This window comes from Chroicocephalus ridibundus, chromosome 13, assembly GCF_963924245.1.
Source record: "Chroicocephalus ridibundus chromosome 13, bChrRid1.1, whole genome shotgun sequence".
NCBI classification, from domain to species: Eukaryota; Metazoa; Chordata; class Aves; order Charadriiformes; family Laridae; genus Chroicocephalus; species Chroicocephalus ridibundus.
This window is the reverse complement of record NC_086296.1, coordinates 9179764-9190571: the sequence shown is the minus strand read 5'-3', so window position 1 is coordinate 9190571 and position 10808 is coordinate 9179764. Positions and strand designations below refer to the sequence as shown.

At 50.9% G+C, this 10808-nt stretch overlaps 1 long non-coding RNA gene across 1 annotated transcript; it reads right to left on the bottom strand.

The window, feature by feature from the left end:
- Positions 1-5669: 5669 nt before the first annotated feature.
- On the bottom strand, positions 5670-10337 carry LOC134522898 (uncharacterized). The gene is made up of 3 exons (XR_010073167.1): positions 10198-10337; positions 8566-9849; positions 5670-6956 (listed from the first exon to the last, which is right to left on the bottom strand). It is a non-coding gene; the product is annotated as an uncharacterized LOC134522898 (long non-coding RNA).
- Between the last annotated feature and the right edge of the window lie 471 nt (positions 10338-10808).

Genomic DNA, 10808 nt, shown 5'->3' with positions numbered 1-10808 from the left:
TTTGAGTGCAAGCGCTGATGCACTGTGCTTCTGTCACCTGTTCCTTTGGATTTATCCTTAATCTGGCTATATACATTAGTATCAACAAAGCTTCTCCAAAACTAAGGATGCCGTACGGCCAAAACCCACTATGGGGCTCTTTGTCTTAAGGCAGCTGGATCAAACGTGCTCACGGGGCAGCATCTCTCAGTCACTTCAGACAAACCCACGTTCACAGGCTGCTGTTTCTGTGTCTGTCGCACCTCTGCTTTGTATCTAGGGCTTATGCTGTACCCTTTAAGTAATCCAGTAATTTTTCCCAGGCTATGAAAACCGTTTTCTGCCTCATTTTTCCTTGCCTTTCCAAGGCCTTATGTGATAAAGTGCTGAGCACGGTCAGTACCTGCAGACATGCAAAGCTCCTGATCCCTCTGTGGGCTGGAGCAACAGCGCTCAGTGCAAACAAATCCTTGAGAGCTTCAATGCGTCTGGTGAACAGCTCGGACGCTGCCTCCTGCCAAAAGCATAAGCCTTAATGCATTGGGGTGTGAGCGCGGAGCAGCGGGGAGAGCTCAGTATCTTCCATGTGATGCTGGAGCCAATTTCCCTCATGATTTGTCCCACCAGGACTGTAGGCACTTTGCTTGTGCCCCTTTAGCAAACCCCCGGCGTGGAAGGAGCAAATCCAGCAGGTCTCACCCTCGAAAGCGCCCGTGCGCGTCACTGGAAAAGGCTTGCTGTGATAGCAGTCCGAATCGGCTCTGAAGCATCCGTCACACGAGTCAGTGCTGGCTGCTGCTGAGGCAGCAATTAAGGAGGTTATTAGAGCGCTGGCCATCGAGGTGCCACAGGACACTGACAGTTCCCCGCTTTGCCGGGAAGTCACGGCATCTGTTCATCAGGAGCTTGGAAATGAGTTGCACTTGGGCCAGGATTTCCAGACCTGCCACGTTGCTGGCACATAATGATCATCAAATGACTGTGGAAATAGTTTTTTTTAAATCTCTCTCAGCCACTCAACCTTTAAAAATGCTCTTGATGCCAGTGGAGCTTTGCCGTAGGAACTTGCAGACTTTTCCCCTCCCTCTGTTCGGTCACCTTCTGCACTCGGATGCTGGGTGCAGGTATTGAGGATGTTGGACTGAATGCTGACAGCCCCGCAAGCTCTTCCAGCCACTTACCTCATTTCTGACCAGTCACCTCTGTACCCCTCCGCCACCAAACAGGAAGGTAAAATTGCTGCCCAGTTTCTTTGCCGCGTGTCCCCCAGCACCCATCACCCACTGTCACAAGCCCATGTGGCTTCCATCACCTGATTGAACTTTAGATTCAAACTTCCCCAGCTCTGGGGAGCAGAACAGGCTGTTTGTCAAGAACAAGAATTGCCTTTATCCGCAGGGAGCTGAAAGATATTTCATTAGGCATTTTACTCACAATTTCAAGATTTAAGAGTTTGATTCAAAACTTTATAGTTTTCCATAAATAAGCCTCAGCTGCCACACGACAGGAAAAAGCCTTTATCAGAAACCCAAAGGCTGGTACCACACAAGCCTCTCTTTCCTCCTTCTGCCTCTGGCAGATAGCTCATCTTTAGGAAAAGTAATTCATTTTAATTAAGTTGAAGAATATATTTAAACTGGGCATGAGAACTGAAGCTTATTATTCCTGATGTACAGGACATCAAGGTTATGGTTCTCTCTGGAATTTAACCCGTTGTTCATACACATAACAGCACGAAGCAGGAGGAGAGCCCATAAGGTTTGACATCTAAAGGCACCAATGAGCCCTATGGGAGTTAATCACAGTGTAGAGTATCCCAGCTGTGTCTGCAACCAGCTGCAGGCCCTTCTGGACACTGCAGCCCTCTCCAGCAGGCCCCAAATGTTGTTGCCCAGCAGTGCTCAGTGGCCACCCCACTGTCACCAGTACCACCAGTCCCAACCAGGGCTACGTGGGGTCTGCTACTGCCTGGGTCAGGACCATGGCGATGGTGAATTTCCTTCAGTTTTCCTCACGCGCCTTGTGAATTCCGAAATTTCAGCAGCATGGAGGAGATGTGCATTTTTGTGTGCCGGCTCTTCGGAATTAGCCGGTGCCTCTCGGGCTCCAAGTGCAGCGCCCGAGCCTGCTCCACAGCCTGCGTTCAGCTGGGTGCTCTCACCGGCTGGCAAAGGACCGAATTATTGGCCAGAAATCTTTCTTAGCTCAGAACAGCCCTGCAACGGCGAGCCTGCCAACACTGCGCGCCTGCGAAAGGCAGGTTCCCCAGGGGACTGCTGCACAGAGCTTGTTTATTGAGGTGCCGCAAATAGGTCAAGGATGTGGCCCCCATACAAAGGCAGCTAATTAAATGTACAAATCCAATAAAAATAAATATGCCACTTTAATATGCAGGTCCTGCTGCTCCCAAAGATAATAGGATGTGAGTCGGTTGCTGTAGCTACCATGATAATGGCAAAGAAGTCCAGGCTAGCCCGGGGAAGAAACAGCATCACCGCCTAGTCCCGCTCCAAGCCCTGCTGCCGTCGGCTTCCCCGGCTGCTGCCTCGGCGCTGGCTCTATGGGCTGAGTGAAGACAGGCAGCACTTCCCCGGCCATTAACTCTCTTTTGCCTTATTTCCTTACTGTTTTGCCTTCAGTAGGATTTTATTCACAGTGACTGATGGCTTTGTTCTGGAGCTGCCGAGGGGTCCACTGTGCGGTAGGATTGATGCTCCCACCGCCGTAGCGCGTTGGTCTCCACTGGTGTTACTCTCATTTACAAACGAGAAGCGGATGGGGCGTTGCAGCCCCGGCCAGTGATCTGCCGAGCACCCAGCTGCCCGCCGCTTCACGCCAGCCCTGCCTGCCCCAACACGCTCGCTCGCCTGGGGAGGGGACACGGCAGCCATGGACTTTATATCTGCTACATTCAGACTTAATACAGAGAAAAAGAAAAACCATCAGCTGGGCTTCTGCCAGTTGATGGGGTCACTGTATGTAGCAAGCAATAAAAAAAAAAAAAGAAAAAAAGGCAAATTAAAGTGGTAACTGCATCAAAATGAAGTTTCTCGAGCCAAAGAGATAAAATGCCACCTCACAATCATCTTCTGGCTTTCTAACCACGACTGTAGCCCATGCCACACTGGGCAGGGCTGCTCAGGGAAATGAGCAAAACCTCATCCCCATGGCAAAGCCGGGGGTGCAGCAGCACGGAGCACAGCTCTCGAGAAGCATCTCCTCCATGAACGAAGCAACCTGAGCTGCAAATGCATGTCCTGCTCCTGGTTTCTGAATTCCAGTTTAGAATTGACACAAACTACTGTCCCCATCTGATTTGTTTTTAGAGACAAACACAATTTCTGTAAATGACCCTTTGTTACCGCGTAGCGAAGCCCAGCCTGGCCAGGCAGCAGCCGAGGTGTGGTGCAGGGCTGGCAGCGCAGCCGGGGCTCCAGATGCTCTGGTGTTTGTCATGGTCACTTGGACGCTGGTGAGCCAAGAATAGCCCCAGCACTCGTCAGCGAGCTCGCAGGGAAGCAAAGGCTGCCTCTGCCCTGTCAGCTCTTCAGAATGAAGCCTCAGACACAATTTAAATAAATAAATAAGCAAGCGCTTTCAAAAAGGAGACAAGTACAGAGGTTGCCTGTGGGCAAGGACGATGGCACAGCGCGTTCGTGCTGACTCACGGGTGTGTTGGCACAAATAGAAGGTCTTTGCCTGATCCCTCCCACCCCCCGAGTCAGCTCGGAGGTCGTGCTCTCCAGCTGTGGGGTTAGTCAGCGCGGTTACGGCTCCGTCCCCTGCAAGCCCACACAATCTACCCTGGCTGAGACGGTGCTGGGGGGAGCAGGGGTACGTTACCGGCACCGTGGCACCCCTTTAGCCCCTCTTAAATGGCAGGCACAGTCTGTGCTTATTTCTGGCTCCTGGGCAGTCACTGACAGACAGCTCTGGTTTTGCCAGCTGATTGAGACCAGAGCGATGTTGAAATTAATAATCCTTCCCGGGGCTGCGCCCTTGTGCGGTGTGACCCGCTCCTGCAGCACCCACCTTCATCGCAGCCCCATCCCGCGCTTTGGCCAAGAGCTGGGCCGGGACAGGCCCCCAGGCTCAGCGAATGCGAGAGGTGAGACCTCCCGTGTGTGGTTATTTGCCTTCCCACAGCTCTGGGGGCCTGGTGCGGTGGGACAGTGCGGAGCTGGGGCATCAGTTGGGTACATCATGGGGCTACTGACACCGCAGCGATGGGAGTGACGGCCTTGCCCTTCAAACCTTCCCTCTGCCTCTTGCATGTAATAAACATAAAATAAAGCCATGCTGGAGTTTTTAAACCCAATTAATACAAGCTGCCAATAAACAAGTCAATGCTTGAGCGGTTTGTAAAAGCCCTTCGCAGGCTTTCTGCTCCGCCTGCAAGCTGGCCGAGCCATCAATCAGCAGCATGATGAGGATGCTGTACAACACACACACGCGCGCTTCTGGGGCAAGTCAAGCAGGGCATGCAGTAGCCTGGCCGGTCCCAGTGCTCCCAGGCTCCAGCTGCACCCTGCGGCCCCGGCCGGACAGACGGACAGAGGGAGAGAGGGACAGAGCCGGCTCGGTTGCTGTGTGAAACCCCCCGCGAGTCAGGTGTGCTGCTGTTTCGCAGCGGGTGGTGTAAAGCAGGGCATTAAAAGCTCATTTACGGTTCTCAAAATAAAGTAGCTGAATTCTCCGGTTGTTCACTTTGCCGTCAGGATAATGCCACTAAATCCAGTGGGAGGGGAGAAAACAAACAAACAAACAGAAAAAGGCAAAACGAAACAGACTCCCTCCAAGTTTTTTTGGAGAAAACTGAAAAGATACATTAAGATGCCAAGAATTCATGTTTACAGCTATTGTATCACGTGTAGAGCATGAAATCGAGCACATCCGTAGCGCAGGCAAAAATTAAACAGCAAATTGAATGCCGTGATTCAATTCTCACCTAACAACGGCTGTAACAAGCGCAGGAAATGGGATTCCTTGACTCAGTTGTCATGACAATACGCTTGAAAACTACCTGCCATAGGATAAGCCCTCACTGCCTCCGTGTGACCAGGGAGCGCACGCTTCTGCTCCTCTTTCCCCTCATTAATGCAGCCCTTTTTCTTCAAAATCAATTCCAGGACTGAACAATTACACTCAGCTGCTGGCTGCGAAGGCAGCAGACGCCAGTGGTGCAGTTTATAATGCAGTTGCTATAATTGGGTTTTGAAACTAGCGCTGCATCGGGAACTCCTCAAGCTATAGCATTATACACATAATGGGCTAATTGCAACACGGTCACATTGTATTTCTTTTTTACTCACATTTTTCACTGCTAAGATGCTTGTTAAACAGTGACAAGGACAAATGGTTATAGCAGAAAAATGAAATGCAAATGCTATTGCCATGAAAAAAAAAAAAAGCCAACAAAAACCCACCCTACTGTACCTTTTTTTTTAGTTACCGCCGAAAATGCTGGTCTAGGATGAAAATGCAACATATTCCTTGGAATATAAACTCTGATTAGAGTGGGACAGCAGGTTTGGCCTTATTCTTAAAACTTGTATTATAGATGTAAAATATATACGTATAAAATATGTTTATAAAATAAAGGAAAGGCGGGGAGAAGAAAGAAACGGGATGTCTCTGCTGTTCATCGTCAGCTTTATTTTAGAGAACTTTAAGAGCTAACTGAGCAGCAAAGGAAAAAAAATACAGGCTTTTACCCATGAGATGTCCTCCTCATTTACTTCCCCTCATTGACTTTGTAGCAAATACGTTACTAATATCGCTTCCAAAATACTGATAAACTTCACCGGTGTGTGATTTAGCTGTTGCTCGTATGTTGATTTGTGAAAACAAACAGAGCGGGGGGAAGAGAGGAAAAAAGTAAAGCAGAAACACGAGGACGGGCTGCGCTGAGTGAGGGACGGAGTTTGCCCCAGAAATAAGAGGAGGAACGAGGAGCTGCCGAGAGCAGTAAGCGTGCCGGTTGCCAAAGTGTGTAACAGGCCCATTAGCTCCTTGAATCTGCGTTTCAAGGGCAAAATAAGGCAGAAAACCTCGCTCACGTCAGTTCTGTGAGTGCAATTCGAGTTATTCTGAGGCAAAGCAGCGGCTTTAACATAAAGATCCCCAAATCACGCTCAAAGCTGTCCAATACCGTTTGTGGCAGATGCCCTCACCCCTTCCCCCGCTATTCTGGGCAGCTTTACCACCACGCAGCCCGCAGGGCACCTTTCCCGCGTAACCTCATCCAGCAAACAAACACATCCCTTCAGAAACGAGCGGGGTTCTGTTTGAATTCCCACTTGACCCGGGCGCTCGAGTGCCCGGTTGGATCCCGGAGCAGCCCAGGACAGGCCCATCCTCGGCCGCCTCCCAGCACCTGGGTGCTGCCTGCTCCCAGACGGAGACCTCGTACAACGGGGCCAGAATAAAGCCCGGGCTGTTTGCGTGGTACAGCAGGACACTCCATAGGCGTGATGGGGTGTGTGCTATGCAAACGCTATTTTATTCGCCCCTGAGCGGGTGCCAGAGAATTTCAGGCTGACCTGAGGGCAGCAGCTGAATGACCCCATCATCGCCAGGCATCGCTCCACTGGACAAACCCATGTGCCCATCCCCAGGGCTTTGGGGCTGCTCAACCCATAACAGGAGGCCAAGGGCAAGGACCACGCACCAGAAGAAATGTCCATCCCCTTCCCACGCAGAGGCTCAGTTCAGGCAGCATTAGCTCTGCAGCAGCTCTCTGGAAACATTTTACCCAGGGATTTTTGCACTTACGCATGGAGACGGGGAGCCTTGCGATGGAGAAGGGATGCTGGGCAGGCAGAAGCGTTCGCTCAGCCCAGGCAAAGTCCTAAGGCCAGACAACAGCGCAGGTCCCAGCCCAGGTCCTGTCATCTGTCCGTCTGGTTCCAAAGCTACGGCTGAATCACCTTGGAGAAGAGAGTGTTACCATCTGATTTTTCACCATGTTAAGTCACCTAGAAGAAAAAAACGTCTTCCTTCTGACATTGCTCTTGATAGTATGGAAATTTGATTATTACTACTGAAGTAAGTTCCTCACCTAACGAGGCCAAACAGGGCACATGCCTTTGCTTCAACCCTCACCAGGATAGAGCTCATGCAGGAATGCTTTCCAACAGCAAGGGAAATAAAACCTACCAGGTTACAACAGACAATAAATATTTCTCCAAGAAGCCTCTGGTTTGGCTAAGCACAAATTACAAGACATGGGAGGTGACGTGGGGGGAGATGCTGGAGCAGGGAGGGAGGATTGCAGCCAGAAATTAAACTGTCAGCTCAACAAAATCACAGCAGGTGATAAAGGTAGCGTCTCTGTGGCTGTGACCGGTACATGGGTACCGTCCTCCTCCCCAAGGTCCAAAGGCCACCCTCTCGCCCGCCGGGACGGGAAGGAGCTGCTGCTCAGCAACCGCTGGGCACTTGTTGGAGCACAAGCAGGAGGCAACGGCTCCCCGAAAAACACTGTGGCAGTAATTGGTGTGTTTCTGTTTCAGTGTGAAAGGCAGCCCCAGCGTAGCTGCAGGCTGGGAAGCTCTGAGCCGAAATCCCCAGAGGTGCCGAAATCCCCGCCAGCGGCGGCTGAAAGAGGGAGGGGGGCGAGGAGCGGCTTGGCCGGGCACAACCTGCAAAAAACACACACGGGGACAAACCGGATCCGACAGGGCAGCCGGCACATGTACCAGCACATCGCCTTTAGCAAGTCCATTTTCAAGGTCACCAACAGCGTGTTCAGGCTCAGCGTGAGCTGGCCTGGGACAGCACTCTTCATATTAAAAGGAAACAATCTATTAAACGTGCCTCTTGATGGCCTCTCATCCTTGCTGGTGATCCGAGCCCACCTCTGCCAGCGCAGGGAATTAGTCATTGGAGTGGCGTAATGTGACCTACGAGGCGGCGGTGGGGATAGCAGGCACCTGTGAAGCCTGCAATTTGCTAGCCATCAAATAGATGTGGATGGCTTGGCAGATCCCAAATTACAGTGCAAGTAGGAACTGAAGGTTTTACAGGAGAAATTATTATTGTCAGGGTTTTATGGAGAAAATAACCCCGTAGAATGTATTTTAAGGTAGTAGTTTAGACAGGAGCATGATAACATCATAAACCATAAGAGGAAAACTTGAGGCATTTAAAAACATCAGAGGAAAAACCAGAGTGAATTACTGCTGTCTCTCTTTTCCTAGTTATTTGTTGTCTTAAATGATATGTGGTGCCTGTGTGTGCATTTGTAAATATATTTCTTTAATTCTTTTTAGATAGATAGATTTTACAAAAGGAAGAGCTTACAGTGTTTCTGTATTAAACAATAAAAAAAAAAATAATCTGCGAGTGTTTACAAGCACCAGCCGGAGAGCACAGGTAAGTAACCGCATCGCTACAGAAGATGAAGGATGCTGTCACCTGGCAGCCCATCCGTCTGACTGCAGCAAAATTCCCTTTGGAAACCTCCCACCCCTCCTCCCTTGTGCTTCAGAAGCCACCAGAGCCCTGCCAAAGCAGGCGCGTGCCCCAAGTAGGTTTGGTTTGTTTTGGGACCCTCTCAGTGGTCCTTTATGCATCAAAACATACCACAGCTGGGTGAGTGCCGCCTGAAGAGGGAGGAGCAGGTGCCTGGTTATGGCTGAGGGCGCGCAGGGAGCTCAGGAGGATGCACCAGTGTGGTGGCCTTCTGCTGCCCCTGTGGAGCAGCCAAAGTCCTCGGGGATGGATGTGGGAGCAGGTTGAAGTTCACCTTAATATGCACTGCCCGGTGTCATCCCACAGAGGGATGAGCCTTTGCTCTCACACAGCGCTGCCCATATCTCCTTCCCCTACCAGTTTTCCTGGACAGGGGAAGAGGCAGAGGGCAATAACCAGGCTGTAAAGTGTTAAACCACACGCGTTTCAGCACGGAGGCGAGCACGTGCTCCGCAGAGCTGACGCAGGTTAAACTCCGTATGTCTTCCATTTATCACAACCGAATGCCACAAACAAGTGTCCTCCAGCCAGCAGGGGAAAGGCAGGCAGAGGTCAGCGTGTCCCCAGCCTTGTTAACCGGGCGCTCACGCTGCGTCGGGGCCTGCTGAAGGAAAGCAGAAGGTCTAACTGCACGGGGAAAGGCAGGGGAAACTCCTCCTCCTTCTGAGGTGGGAGGCTGGAAGGTGGTGGAACAGCTTATTTGGGAGCTGCCTACGGGCGTAAGTGGGTTTATGGGCCTGGTTTGAGCTGTCTCTTACTTGTTTGTAGGGGCCTGATCATTCCTGTTAAGGTTCATGTTAAGACCCACGCAGGGGGATGCCGGTCCTCTGCACACACCGACTCCCCACAGGGAGAAAACGGTTCTGCGCCAGTAACATCATGGTAAAGCAGCATTTTTCACAGATCTTAGCGCTTCTGAGGAGCCATTAATTAGCGCCTGCCAGGGAGCATCCAGGACAGCATTTTCTGCTCCGCTGTCCAGGTTCAGGGCAAAGCTCCTTTGCCATTACCAGAAAAGCTCCCACAGAACTGGGAACAAGGACCTGAAAGCCTGGTGGCAGCTTTACCCAGAACATCGAGCTGAGGATTTTCCAGCTTTTCCCTCATTTTCTAAACACGCCTAACAAACAGCCAAGGGCAGGACAGTTTTTACCAGTGCCGTAGCGTTGCTGTGAGACCAGACATCCCCGTGACCGCGTGGGCGCAGGCTGCCCTGTGCCGCCTCCCCCGCAGCCAGCTCGTGTGATCGCCAGTTTCTTCAGGTTCCAACAGGGAAGAACACGGGAAGAACGTGCTCTCCTGCTCACAGACGGACAAGATGCTGTAAGACTTCTTCCTGTGGATTTACTTACTTGGCGCAGACTAGAAGAAATTGCAGGCCAGATCCAGTTTAAGCTAAAAATGCCAAAAGATAAATACCTGTAAGTGAGAAGTTCCCTCTGGCTGGGCAAGCAGGGTGGGAAGGTGCCCACGCGGCTATTTATCCCCAGCATCACACAACGCAGTCTGCACTTTGCCAAAAAAATCCCAGTGTACGTACTTCAGAAAGAGTTCAGTCATGTAGGGAAGGTAACATCACACTTACATCTTGTTTCTTTTTCCCCTTGATCTGCTCTAGGTGTGCCTACATAGCCATGAGCTGAAGGAGACTCTCAACGGGGGCAAAACCACCAGCGCGCGACCGACTGCCCTCAGCAGCAGACGTGCCCTCTGGGCGATGTGCCCTCAGCATGGGAAACTCACCCTGCAAGGAACGGGCCCCAGGGCACCAAATCCCCAGCAGAGTCAAGGATCGCGTTTTCCTCAGACCCGATTCAGAGCCTTGCTCCTCTGCTTTTGGCCGACACAGATCCAGCCACACTCCTCCTCCTCCTCCCCCAGCGGTCTCAACCCAGCGCACAGCACTTTGCCCAGCACGTGCCGCAGATATTTGCTTTCTTAATAGTAAAGCTAAACTATGGAAAATGATGCACATGAACATGCAGGCTCTCACTACAATTATTTTCAGTAAAATACTATAGCAAAAGTATCACAGAGCTGTCCGAGCTCTATCAGAGAGGTGTAGAAATTAGAAATGGAAAAGGCCCCTTCCGTGACAGGTCCAAGAAGAAGACCTGTTAGCTCAGGTCCCTGCTCTGGATACTGGCATATCACCAAAAGCTCGTGTCTGGTTAGAGACAACATGAATGAAAATCTAAAACATATTTCAGCAACTTTCTAAGAAGGGTTTTCTCTCCTTTTCAAAACTATAATTAGGATCCACTACTGTTTTGAGACTCTAGTCCAACATTTTCACTGCAAATCACTAGCCGAGGGGGAAGCTGATGAATGGAAGTGTCCGTTTGACACGGAGA